The 12097-nt window shown below is 44.6% G+C and overlaps 1 protein-coding gene across 11 annotated transcripts in view; it reads left to right on the top strand.

Annotated features, from left to right (window-relative positions):
- Window positions 1-12097, top strand: part of PLAG1 (PLAG1 zinc finger) — a 73296-nt gene that overhangs the window by 32970 nt on the left and 28229 nt on the right. Inside the window, exon 3 of one of the 11 annotated variants that reach the window (XM_090039996.1) lies at window positions 4139-4166. The exons of the other annotated variants lie outside the window; for them this stretch is intronic. The gene's annotated coding sequence lies outside the window, so the exon portion shown is untranslated. The remainder of the gene's footprint in view (window positions 1-4138; window positions 4167-12097) is intronic. 11 annotated transcript variants of the gene reach the window in all.

Genomic DNA, 12097 nt, shown 5'->3' with positions numbered 1-12097 from the left:
CGTGATGTTTCCAAACCATTGCAGCTTCCTTCTTTGCACAGCCTCCAACAATAGTTTGTAGTTTCCAATTTCCTCACTGATTTGCTGCTTGACACTTACTGGTCTGGTGCTCAGTGTACAAGGCAGGCAGCAGTCTGCTAAAGTAGTGCATTTCAAATGCTTCAATTCTGTTTTCTAGCTTGGTATTAAGCACCTATACCTCACAGCTATAAAGCATCGTAGAGATGACCACAGCATGCAGCAGATGTAACTTTACCTTCTGTATAATATTGCTGCTTGTGCAGATTCCCTTCAGCTTTGTTAGCTGGCTGGTGACAACAACTATTTTGGCCTTGACTTCCTTTTCAGATATTAAGTCTTCTGTGATGGTGACTCCCGGATAATTAAAACTTGTTGCTCTTTCTAGTTTTGCATTGCTGATTTTCATATCTACATTGCTGTTGGTGATCTAGGAGGTTGTTATCACTTTTCTTTTCTCAGTGCTTATCTCCATTCTGTAGCTCTTTGCAGTTTTGTTCAGCATTTCTGTAAGTTCTTAGAATCATAGAACCAGAAGGGACCTGTACAATCAAGTCCGGTCCCCTGCCATGGGCAAGAAGTATTGGGCGCAGATGAGCTCGGCAAGGTGCCTGTCCAGCCTCGTCTTGAACACCTCATTGTGAAGCTCTTCAGATGTCCGTGCTATCAGATTGATGTCATCAGCTAAGTGCAGGTTATTGATCTTCTGTCCTCCAACTGATGTAATTCTTGTAAAATTCTCTAAGGCGTCTGACATGATTTGCTTAAGGAAGAAGTTGAAAAGGCATGGTGAGAGCAGGCAACTCGGTGCACTCCTACTGAAGTTGCAAGCCATTGAACAATGTTGTCAATCAGCACTACTTGCCTTGCTGTAAAGTTCTCTATTTGTGTGATCAGGAATCTGCTGATGTTATGCTTTTTACCATGAGCCAGAGTGCCACACTACCAAAAGTTTTCTTGAAGTCTATGAATTTATGGTGAAGTTCTTTTTGGTGATCATGGAGCTTTTTACTCAGTACTTGGATGTTGAAAATTTGCTCCATGGTCTGTCTCCCTGCTCTGAACCCAGCTTGCTCTTCTGCCAGCACGGTTTCTATTTGAGGGTTGAGTCTGTTTAGTGTTATTTTTAGAAGTACTTTGCTTGGATGGCTGATAAAAATGATGGTGTGGTAGTTTGTGCATTGGTGGAGATTTCCCTTTTATTAGGAAAGGGAATGATGACTGACTTCATCCACTGGGTTGGCAAGGCTTTCTCCCTCTGTATCGTGTTGCAAATTTTGTGAACTGTGCTTGTTATGTTGTCACCTGTTTTCAAGAGTTCTGAAGTTGTCACTTGTCAAGAATTCTGAAGACAACTTCATATTTAAGATGACCTCCCCCCCACCCATGACTGGATTCTATACAGGGAAAATTGTAAGTTTGTTATAACTTTCCATGTATAAAATCTGATTAGTGGAAAGTCTTCTTAAATTCATTCCTCTCCCCCCAACTGCTGTGGTGGGGAAAGCAGTGGTGGGAACAAAAGGCCAGACCCCTGCTGCTGCTGCCTGCCTCCCACTCCCTGCTTATCCTTGCAGATAGCCCCACCCCCCGCTTTACATCTCCTCACTTACCTTCTACCTCTCTGGGGCAGCAGGGTAGTCAGGAGCAGTACAACCCAGTCCAGCCTGGCTACCTCCCCCACCATCTGTTCCCGCCTGCAGCCTGCCCCCCTTTACCTTCTGCTTCAGCTCTGCTCCCCTCTGGGGCAGTTGGGGCTGAGCCAGGAAGAAGCAGCAGCAGCTCCTGGCCAGGCAGGGTGAGGGCTGGAGGGACTGGAGTGGGAGCAGAAAGTAAAGTGGGGGAGGGAGCAGTGGTTATGGGTGGAATGGGGGGAAGCTGCAGGCTTCCCCCACTCCCCCTGCCAGTCACCCCTGCACTCCTTCCCCCTTCCCCCTCAAAGAAGCTGTTCAGCCTGGGGCCAGATCTGGAACTGAGCTGCTGCTGCCTGCCCTGAATCCAAGATGAGGATTTTTTTCCTTATGTTGATGGTGGGGAAGGGCTTGTCTTGGATTTGAGTAAATGTAGTACTTTGCTTGTGTCATTGTGGATTTAGTTAGATCCTGTTGGTTACTCCAACAGCTGGGATGACCACTGCTAAGATGAGGGTATTGCCTGATGATGTACTACTGGTGGCACTGGTGCTAAATCTGTACTAGGAGATTTAATCTTGACAGGCTTCTAGCATATGAAGGCTCTAAAAACCTTTGGTTGTGGGAACATGAAGCTACCCTTGCCTGAAGCTATAATGCGGGGATGTTAAATTTACCTGGAGCTCTGAGCTGGATTATGCCCCAGTGTTCCTAATCTAGTACAGTATCAGTAATTTGACGTGATCAACCTGAAAAGACTCCTGTCTGACAACCTGTAGTGCTAATTGTCCAATGAATTTGGTGCCAAGGGCCTTGCTGTCTAAATGACACTCATCGAGAGAGAACAGTAAATGGTCATTGGAAGCTCCTTTGCTGCCAAGTTAGATCCTAATAGTGAGGAGGACAGAAATGAGGCTTTCTCAGTCCAGATTCTGGCAAAGATCTAATGAGAAATCAGCCTCTTCTGGTTCGTTGTAATTTTCAGAATAGAGAATCCAACATATCTAGATCAGTGTTGGGTTGCCCCTCAACATTTAAAGAAATGTGGGAAGTATCAACTTACTGGTCTCCTTAACTGCAAAAGGATATGAGCCCTCAGCCCCATAAATTAGTCTACACACAGGTTACTTCAGATAGAAGCTCTAGATTTTTTATTTTTTTTAGATTTTTATGCCATAATTGAGACTGTCCTTGTGGTGGAAATGTTCTGGACTCCAAGATGCAGACTTCACTGATGATCTCCCATTAAGGTTCTGTGTGTGTTCACGGAGAAAACAAATCATTTCGGAAGGTGGCACAGACTTTTGTACTTTTTTCTGTATGTGTGTATATGTAGATCCATTCCTTCCCATAAACCCAGCCTTTTACACACAATCCTATACTGGATTATTTTCTCCCAAAGCTAGTAATTGCAAATGTTTACTCTAATTGTGCTAGGATAGAATAATTGGGTGAATAATTATTATGCAGTGGGCCAAGGAAGATTGGCATATCTAGGGGACAGAATTAAGTTTGTAGTGTATAGTCTGCAATATGCAAGTACAGTGGTCAGAGTAATATTAAACTAAACTTATCCTTTACCATTTGCAAAGGGAACTGTGTGAACCATCAGGTATAACTGCTTTCAGGTGTTTATCGTGTGATATGTGCAGCAACCTTAATTGCTTATCCACAAAGATTTGTATATTCATTTCCTAGGTGTTTTTATGATAGACCCTGCATGGTGTAGAAGTGCAGTGCTTATAGAGAATATCCATTATCTACTGTGCATTAATTATTCTATGTTGTGATATAGTAGCTTGTAAGCACATTCCTCCCAAGAAGATTTTTGTGGACTAACAATTATGATACAGGCTTATGTGTGTCCCCCTGCATCCTCTCTTCTACCCTTCTCCCTTCCTACCTACAGTATTTTCCAGTTGGTGTTCCCTGTCCTCTGCCAGTTAGGTTCGTTTATGTAGCAAGTAAAATTTTAAAGTAACATATATGATTTTTAAATCCAACATTTTCAAAAGACTTAAAAACTTGCCTGTTGCACCAGATGTATTCAAGATTGTCTCTATACCCAGCTTCATCCAAATAAATGGAGCCTACAAAAATGCTGCTAATGTTAGATTTTTAAGGGATCAGTCAGTGGTGGGAGGAAAGTTGATCAATGGAAGATTTTTGTCTGGAGTCTCTCTCTAAATGTAAAGATTTCTTATTAATTTTTATTAAGAGAAGCTTAGCAAATGGATAAAAAAATATGTACCTTGTAATAGCTAGTGTGTGACATTTTAAACCCATTGGTCACCTTCTTTTAAAGAAAAAGTAAGAATTTAGGTTTCAACCCTAACTACATGGTTACTGCCAGATGCTTGCCATAGCACCCTCTTATTCATCTTTTTTATTTTTTTTAATAGTTCTCTTTTAATCCTCACCTACACCCTCTGAATCTTTAAAATTGCTATTATTGTGATTGATTGATTTATTTTTGTCATTTTAAACAGTGTGACCATATAGAATATCATATTTCAGGTAAGATGTGTTACAGATTTGTAATGTAGATATTACATTCATTTCCTTAATCTAACACTATTTGTATATTGATCGCTTAAAATATCCACTCAATATCAAGCTGTTCACAGTGGCACTGAAGACTCCCCCTCCCACCCAAGTAGCTAAATTTTAATCTGGAACCTAACAATGAGTATAAGCATAGTTCAGCTTTCTTTCAATGTATACTACTTTGCATTTTATCAATAGTGAATTTCAGCTGCCATGTTAAAATGTATTTAATTTTTATTAGTCCCCTCTGCATTTCTTCATGGTATTTGTCTAAATTTCAACTGGTTGTGGCATCTGCCAGAGGAAAAAAAAAAAGTATATCATTGTGTTATCCCATAATAGCTCACATCAAGGTTTCTTATGCCTTATGCTGATTAACCTTTGGACAAGATATAGGTGGAGATGAACAGTTCGTCTGATTCAGTGAATTACTACCTGTTCTTATTCATACCACATTACCGAAGGAAAAAAAAATACAGACAAAAAAACCCTATCTGCTTGGTAGTTGAAACATCATCATTAAGAGACTGAGAGATTCACACTACAACAGTTTATTATCCTTGGATATCTCTTTTCTGAAAGAGACAAGTAATTATGGCCACCTAATTCAACCTTCTGTTATAATTTACCTGTATTTTTCCCATCTCTTCACTTGATTTTGGGAGAAGCCAAGTTGCACATTTTAGATGCAAGGATCGTTCTCTGTTATTACTTGGACAGGACTAAGTGTCTCTGTAAAACATGTATGCTGTTTGTAGCCTAGAGAGATGCATCTAAAGGACATGGAGTTTCCACTCAGAGATTAAGTAGATTAGATTATGTATACATATTTGTTGTGACCTGGCAGCTATCTCAATGCCTGAGGTCTAAAAACACACTCGACTATATCCAAGGCAGCTTCAATTGCATATCTCAAGAGACACCCCTGGGAGATGCAAGGCAGTTTACATAGATTTATTCTGTGGATTTGGCTCGTAGACCTGATATTATTCAGGAAGTCATACTACTGTTCTGTCTGTTCCAGCACCCTATCTTAATGTGTTAGCCAGTATCAGACACTTCAGAAAAAGGTGCAGAAAACATACAGTAAAGAGTCCTGGGATAACCTGCCATGACAGGAAGCTGTCTTACCATTGTTTGTTTGGTTTATGCCCTGAAGCAGAAAAGTTCATATTTTTTCTAAAACTAATGTTTAAAAATAGAATTTGTATTATAATTTTGGGTAGCCTAATTATACATATAAATGTGTAGGGTTTTTTTAATCTTGCTGAGTTTTGAACCTTAATGATACCTTTATAGCAATAACTCTTAGGCTAATTTTGCATTGTTCAAAAAATCCCTTTTCTCAGTTTTAAACTTGTTGCCTATCAAGTAAACGTCTCTTTGTTCTTGTTATCAGAACAGCTCAAATTAAGTAACTAATTTGCCTTCTGTATACCATGAATTATTTTGTATGTTATTTCGTATGTCCTATGTAAAATAGTGGGGGGGGACGATGATGACTCAGAAGTGCTCACAGAACCACAAATTTTAAACAGCTTTTTTATATGATACTAAACCTTGTATATCGTGTATCATTACAAGGGCCTATGACCAATTGTTTTGACTACCTAGAAAAATTTAATTCACTCATCTGTTGCTTTCATGATGCTGAAATTTTAGTTTAGTTTAGAATAACGTAAGTGAACTTGAATATCCAGTTAGCCATTGAACATTTAATCCCTTCAGTCATTTTGAACCTAACGTGAAAATGTTCAAGCCTTTGTAAATGTAGAACACATCATGTACCTGATAGAGAGTATGACCTTTCATAGTAAGCAGCATTCAACACTGTGGATCCACAATAACAGTTGTTCATTTGTCTCCTGTCTGTAGCATTGTAAACTGAAGCAGGCAATGGATGTACAAGGGTATCGTGGAATCATAGTGGACTTTTGCTGTATAGTATTGATGAACATTGCTCTGACCCCTCGGTCAGAGAACCTGACTGGAACCTTTAAAAAGGTTCTACTGTCAATTCCTGATGGGCATAGAGATTCTGTAATAACTGAGTGCATAAAGAGGTAACATTAGATCACAATAGTTCTTAATTCAGGTTTCAGCAGGTATTGATCTTTAATAAGGACACAGATATATGTAGCCAAAGCTGTTGGGCTTATCTATACAGAAAGGAAAAGAAATTTGAATGGGTTGAGATGCTACATAAAGAAGAAAATTCCTTCATTTGTTTCACTCTCATTTCACTTCATTTCAAAGTAAAGAACCTTAGCTAAATGCACGTTGGTTTTACTAGAGTAATTTGTAGCTTGATTTTTCTTCAAAAACTTTGAAATGGTTGTATTTGGGAGCAAATCTGTTTGTTAAAGAGTGGTGGTTGTTGGTAAAAAGCAGTGAATGGAGCTGGTGATGGGCTTGTCTACATAGAGGCATTGCATCACACTCTGTGTCCACACAAAATCTGTTTCATAGTTCTTTATTTGGCGTCTTGGGTCACAATAAGTGATCCTCCTTGGTGTAAAAATAATCTGCCTTGCACAGAATTAGTTTCCTAACTATTGTGCTGCTGACTGTACTATAACTGGGAACCAAAATATATTGCTTTGCATCTCATCAACCTGCCTGGGTCCCTGTATGCTCAGCATTGCTCTAGGACATGACGGGGAGGTGTTCTCTGTTTAAATGCCGGCAGGCTGGCATTAGGACCTCTTTGCTGATATTGGTTAGAACTGACTTCATATAGTCATTACAGTATCCATGCATCCCTTCAGATGTTCTGGATTTATCTGCCCTCTTTGAATCATGCATGACCCATCCCAGCTGGATACAAATTGCTGAAGTATGGACAAGCACTGTCACATTAAATAAAGTTAATATCTCATTGAGCTGGTCTCAGTGCCAAGTCAAAAGCAAAGGACTCTGGCAGATATACCTCAAGAGAAGGGACCATCACAGGATCCAGTGGTAATTCTCCTAGTCTCCCTCCATACTATGAGGAACTGGACTGCATTTTTGCAAGGGACGCTGTTAACAGAAACGGGCTCCCTAAAACCTCCAGAGAAGACAGAAAGCATCCAACACTGCCTGGCAAGCATGGAGCAGGCCACCAATGATCTCATTTATGCCATGGGTTTCAACCAGAAGAACTGTTAAGACAGCTAAGAATCGTGACCTGAGAAGGTGGCCTGTCTCTAGTGTGGATCCCTGTAGTGAAGCCACTGTGGGGGAGAAATCAGCCAGATTCCCACTTGAAATTGCTATAGGAAACTGATGTAGTACGTAATATGTGTCTTAAAATGTAAAACTGCATAGGGGGATTAAACTGTTTTTTTGTTCTGGGCATGGAAATTTTGTTAGCAAGGAGTCTGGCACTGTTACATGGAGCTAGGAGCCTTTTTCCGCCTGTTTGCCATTCAGTCCCATCCCTCTCAGTATGATCTATCAGAGGCTGGAAAAATATGGCCTGCGGGTCGGATCCCGCCCACTAGGCCATTCTGTCTGGCCTGCGGGGCCCCTAAAAAATTTAGAAAATTGTTACCTGCCTGTGGCTGCCTGTCTAAAGCGCCAGTGGCCAATGGCAATTCTGCCAATGGTGGCAGGATCCAGGAGTAGCCAGTGGTGGGACCTAGGTGTGGCAGAATACAGCAGGAGCAGCAGCATGGCCTGCCTGGCCCTGCCCCACTCCCAGCCCCCAGCTGAAAGCTTCTGCTTAGAAGAAGCTTCTGGCCTGGCAACCTTGAAGCTGTTTCCCCGCTCTCCCTCCATCCGGGAATGCCAACTCAGCTAAAAACAGGGGGGAGGGGAAGACTGCTGGCCATCACCCCAGCCCTTGGGGCTGGACTGGATCCTGTTGCATCCTGCAGTCCCGGCCATGCAGCTGGGAATTGCATGGTGATGGAGCAGCAGCGGGGTGGGGAACTGGTGGTGGTGGCAATGGCAGCAGGCAGGGGGGAAGTGACAGCGAGCGGGTGAGCAGGAGTACAGAGTCCACGCTGGTGCCCCGGGGCCCAGGGCAGGGTGGCAGGAGCACAGAGCCCAGGCTGGAAGAGGCTCTATGGAGCCGGGGGGGGCTGGCTTGGGGCACTATCACTGGGCTCCTGCCTGCCCACCTGCCATTGCTGCCACTGCCAATTCCCCATCCCGCCCACCTGCCACTCCAGCACCGTGCAGTTCCTAGTTGCATAGCCAGGACCTTAGGACACAGCAGAAACCAGTTTGGCCTGGCCTGGCCCAGCCCCTTCAATTCCCAACTGGTTCTGTACAGTGCTGGTCAGGCTGGCTCCTGCTGCATTCTGTGGTACTGACCATGTAACCAGGAACCAGAGCAGCAGGTGGAAAGGTAGGGAAGCGGCGGGAGAAGGGCAGCTGTGGTGGCGGGGGGGTGAAGTGGCAGTGGGCGAGAGCATGGGGCCTGCGGTAGTGACCTGGGGCCAGGGGCAGCAAGAGCATGGAGCCCAGGCTGGCAGGGGCTCTGCCTGCCTTGGGCCATGAGCGCCCCAGGGCCTCACCACCTGCTGCTGTGGCTGGTGGCAGGGACTATGGGCAATGAGGGAGGGGGTGGGGGTGGGAGTGCATGTTAATAGGCAGGAGCCACATGCACATCCTACCATACCATCAGCCTGACCTCCATCCCGGGGAAGATCCTAGAAAAGATTATCAAAGAGGCCATTCTTAACTGACTGGCTGACGGCAACATCCTGAGGGATAGCTGGCACGGGTTTGTTGCAGGTAGGTCTTGCCTGACCAATCTCATTTCCTTCTATGACCAGGTGACCTATCACCCGGACAAGGAAGAAGAGATTGATGTCATATATCTTGATTTCAGAAAAGCCTTTGATCTGGTATCCCATGATCACCTCTTGGCAAAACTGGCTAACTGTGGCCTTGACCCCACCATGATCTGCTGGCTGGGGAACTGGCTCTGTGGTAGGACCCAGAGGGTGGTGGTTGACAGAAGTCAATCGTCATGGTGCCCTGTGACCAGTGGGGTCCCTCAAGGCTCTGTCCTAGGACCTATATTATTTAACATTTTCATTAATGATGTAGACATTGGTATCAGAAGCAGACAGGCCAAGTTCGCCGATGATACCAAACGCTGGGGTAAAACAACCACACCTGAGGACAGGAGGGTGATCCAGGCAAACTTTGACAGGCTCAGGAAACAGGTGGATGAGAACCTGATGGTGTTTAACACTGAAAAACACAAGGTTTTCCACCTTTGGAGGAAAAACCTGCAGCATGCTTATAGGCTTGGCAGTGCTTCACTGGCCAGCACTTCTGACGAAAGGGACTTGGGGGCCACGATTGACCACGAGATGAACATGAGCCTGCAATGCGATGCTGAGGCTAGTAAAGCTAGCAAAACGCTGGCTTGCATCCATAGATGCTTCTCAGGCAAATCCCAGGATGTCATTCTCCCCTTGTACTTGGCCTTGGTGAGGCTGCAACTGGAGTACTACATCCAACTTTGGGCTCTGCAATTCAAAAAGGATGTGAAGAAGCTTGAGAGGGTGCAGAGGGAGAGCCACACATGATGAGAGATCAGGAAAACTGACCTTATGATGAGAGGCTGAGCCATGGGACTCTTCAACCTGGAAAAGTGCAGGCTCAGAGGGGACCTGGTGGCCACCAGTAAGTTTATCAGGGGTGCTCACCAGGATTTAGGGGAACATCTGTTCACCAGAACACCCCAACGGATGACAAGGTCGAACGGTCACAAACTCCTCCATGACTGTTTCAGGCTGGACATAAGGAAGAACTTCTTTACTGTCCAAGCCCCCCAGGTCTGGAATAGACTGCCACCAGAGGTGGTTCAAGCACCTACTTTGAATGTATGATCCCTGCTGACTTCCTGCTTCCTGCCACTGGGGCAGGAGCCTGGACTCAATCTGCCGAGGACCCTTCCAGCCCAAATGTCTATGAATCTGTGTACTTACACCCCCCCTCACACTGCCATGCACCCACAGCCTCTCTCTCACACAACTCCCCCAGCGACCCTCCCCCCACACACATTGCTTTCCCCCACCCCCCCGACATACACTTATACCCATCCACCCATACCCCCAACAATCCTCTACACCCCCCCACGATATACAAGAGTAAAACTTAGTTTTAACCTATTATACTATCACCTCTGTGTACACTATGCAAACACATGTAAATCACGACAAAAATATTTTTTGAAATCAAATTAATGTTGTATTAGGTGTTTTGATTTTTAGACTATAACTTGTTTTTTGTTCTGGTTCTGAGATGGCAGACCCCCTTACTGAAAGGAGTACTTCTGGGGGCAAGGAGAGGAACTTTGGCAAAGGTCAGGGCTTAGGGAATGGAACTTCTGGTCCCAAGATGGTGACTAGGGGGCGGGGTACCTGTCTAGGGGCAGGGCTACCCATGCAGCCCTCAACAGCATGCCAAAATGCATTAAACAGTCCTCTAGCCGAAACAATTGCCCGCTCTGGTCTGTCTGTAGGGCCTGACTTATATTGTGGGCCCAACTCACTAATATCCTGGCCTGACTGTGGCAGGGGCCGTTATTTTTGCATCCAAGTCATGGTGCCCCACTGCCATGCCCCCTGATTTGACTTAAGGTTTAGGGTCGGGTTTAATTGCAGCAGCAGAGGCCTTGCTCCCAAGGCCTCTGATCACTGCTGAAAAGCCCACAGGGAAGAAGTTGCAAAAGAAACGGAGAGGAGAGAGCTTGGGGATAGGTAGGGAAGGAGACGTTTGCTTTTTCAGGTGGGAAAACTGGATTGCGGGAGATTGGGGAACTACCTTGGCAGATGACTCTGATGCCAAGAAGAGGAGGGTCTGTTTTTTCCTTTTGGATGGGAAAACTGGGGCATGAAGGTGGGGGGTGCCTGGCCCTGGCGGACTGTCCTGGCACTGGGTGGGTGGTGCTGTTTGCTCCTCTGTGCGTGTGTTCTCTCCCCCTGCCCCCAACATCTAGTGTCTCAGTTTTCCTGCCAGGAGGACCAAACAGCCTAGGACCAAACCCTACCCAGTGTCACAGCAGTCTGCCAAGGCAGCCCCCCATGCCCCAGTTTTCCTGCCCAGAGGAGCAAATAGCCCTTCCTCTACACATCCCCAAGCTCTCTCCTCCCCCTGTCCCTTTTGTGACCGCTTCCCTGCTCCCCTGGGCTGCTAGGCTTTTGCTGCAGCAGCCATCTTGTTATAACAAAATCCCATAATATAATAAAATCCCAGAACTCCCTAGCAAGTGGCCATATTGTGGTATTTTGTGGCAAAATGCATTTTTTTGAAAATCACTTAATTTTGTGATTTTCATGAAAAATGCAAAATTGCAATTTAAATCAGGCCCTATCTATGTGACATCTGTGCTGGGGGGATATATTACATTTATCAAGTTTTCTCTTCATCATGTAGTCTCACACATACCACATACTCTACCTCCATAGTCTTTCCTTACTGACTTCCTTTCTCTTCTCCCCCTCCTCCCCCACTCCCCCCAGTTATCAAGCTTTGTACATCTGATGTGGAGGATTCCATTAAGTTGTGGGTCAAGTCAGACTCCACAAATGTCGCCCGCACTTGCTGCCTCCTTTTCAAACTACTTGCCGATCAGTCTCCTTTTGATTCCCTCCACCTAATGTGGACCTCTCACCACTCTGGCATTCCTGCACTCCTGTTGAAGATGTCAGTAGCAGAAATTTTAAAAAACAGAATTGCATGTGAATACTCATGCTGGCTTTAAATGCAAGAAGAAAAAAATGGATGCGCTCAACTTTTACGAAAGTTATATTTCATGAAGTAAACGCCACCAAATGCATGGCATGTCAAAATTCATAGCTATTGAAAGGTATTGTAATGCCTTGAATTTAGAACATTTACTGCTGAGTTCTTTTAATTTGGCAGTGCACTTTATGCTGATCTGAAGGAATCAG

The sequence above is a fragment of the Crocodylus siamensis genome, chromosome 3, assembly GCF_052110815.1.
Source record: "Crocodylus siamensis isolate JL-2025a chromosome 3, ASM5211081v1, whole genome shotgun sequence".
Classification (NCBI taxonomy): domain Eukaryota; kingdom Metazoa; phylum Chordata; order Crocodylia; family Crocodylidae; genus Crocodylus; species Crocodylus siamensis.
This window is presented reverse-complemented; position numbering and strand designations above follow the sequence as displayed.